We start from the raw sequence: 1,730 nt of genomic DNA on the forward strand, positions 1-1,730 counted from the left end.
TGTGTGTGTGTGTGTGTGTGTGTGTGTGTGTGTGTGTGTGTGTGTGTGTGTGCCACTTGCCATGTAAATGTAGGTTGGCAAAGGATTTTGTGGAGGTGGAGTGTGGTGCTAGGTGTGTATGTGTGAGTCTGAGTAATCAGGGAAGAGGTAGCACACGCACGCAAACACACACACACATGCAAACACACGAACACACACACACACACACACACACAGATATAACTGATAGCATGTGAAAGCATTTTCACTGAACAAGTCCATGTACGGTCAGAGTTCAGGGCTTGAAACTGCTTAAAGCTAGAGTGCGGGAGCTTTGCATATAAATAAAGGCCAGTTCCATTCAAGGCCTTGCCAAACCAGTTCACACTGCTAATTAAGCCTATCGCGGTGAGGGAAAGCTCTCTGGAGTTCCCAGTATTCTGCACTCCAGCTAATTGGTAACTAAGCCCTATCCCAGTAAATGTAACACGTGGCACATCGCAATGGTAACGGTGGCAGATTTACTATTGAAGATGCAATGTATTTTCAGAATCAAGTGCATTTTCCATGTTCCATGTTTATATTTCCATGTTTTTAACACATGTTCTTTTTGCACATGGAAAATACTGGAAATTTGGAACTAGTATGCCACCAACTGTTTATCTGGATGTGTTCAACTCCTAATATTCACGCTACAGTAGCGGATTAATTTGCATTTTTGGATCAAATTTGCACTAAACTTCTAGTGCTGGGAATCACGATACAATATCATCACAATACTTTTGTCACGATACAATATTATTGCAATTTTAAACACATTGCAATATTCTGCTATGTATTGTAATTTATTACTTTTTTTCCAACTTAAAATGTTTTCCAATTTTAAATGATGTCCCCAAAAGGAAACTTCTATTTCATCTAAAAAGATAAATATTTAATAATATCTTTTACCCCACCCCTATAAACTTTGTGATCTTTGATTTCATGCAGGAGACAGAGTAGACAAAAGCCGGCTTCTTATTTCTCGTCTCTTGGTTGAAATGACATCTGTCACTGGCAGACTTTATTGGCTGTAGCTAGCTAGCAGATTATTATTATTATCTTATGGTAGCTTCATGAGTTGGTTTAAAATGTTGTGTCCGGTTGACTTTTTAACCATTCTGGCTGACACCCCCGCATACGGGTCTTAAATATGCACTTGATGGCTGCATACGGGATGTTGTGCTAAGGACTGAGGCTCTTTAGCTGCACTTCAATCAGATGACCTAAAAATCCTCGTATGTATCCTGAGATACTGTTTTTACGCCCCTGCAGCCTTTCACATGACGACTAATATGTATGGATTTACACCATGAATGTGAAATATTAGCATTTAAACAATTTGTGCGAAATCCCTTCATGCTCATGTTCAAGTCTCGCTCAGTGAGACATGTCATTGGCATCGATCCCACATAGTCAAAGGGTAAGCTTTGACAAAACATCATGGTTTTACTGGACACTGCTAAGGCAGCTTGAACCAATATAACTTGGATGCTTTTTCCTCCTCCTGCTCCTTGTTCTTCACCTTGGCTTTTTAGATTAAAACCACCTTAGAATACACATGCCATGGCTGCTCATCCACCAAGTAAACCAGCCAGCCAAAATGTAATGTAGGATTAGCAGAAAGCCTGTGCTCCTCTAGCCGCCCCTAATACTGTAGTCTTTTTACTAAAAACTGCTCCTGGAAATTTCAATTTCCTCGTGGGAGTCAT

General features: G+C 40.2%; 1 protein-coding gene across 1 annotated transcript in view; it reads left to right on the forward strand.

The window, feature by feature from the left end:
• hdac5 (histone deacetylase 5) overlaps positions 1-1,730 on the forward strand; it is a gene marked incomplete in the record, with an annotated part of 56,219 nt that overhangs the window by 33,167 nt on the left and 21,322 nt on the right.

This window comes from Etheostoma spectabile, chromosome 15 (assembly GCF_008692095.1).
Source record: "Etheostoma spectabile isolate EspeVRDwgs_2016 chromosome 15, UIUC_Espe_1.0, whole genome shotgun sequence".
In the NCBI taxonomy this organism is placed as follows: Eukaryota; Metazoa; Chordata; class Actinopteri; order Perciformes; family Percidae; genus Etheostoma; species Etheostoma spectabile.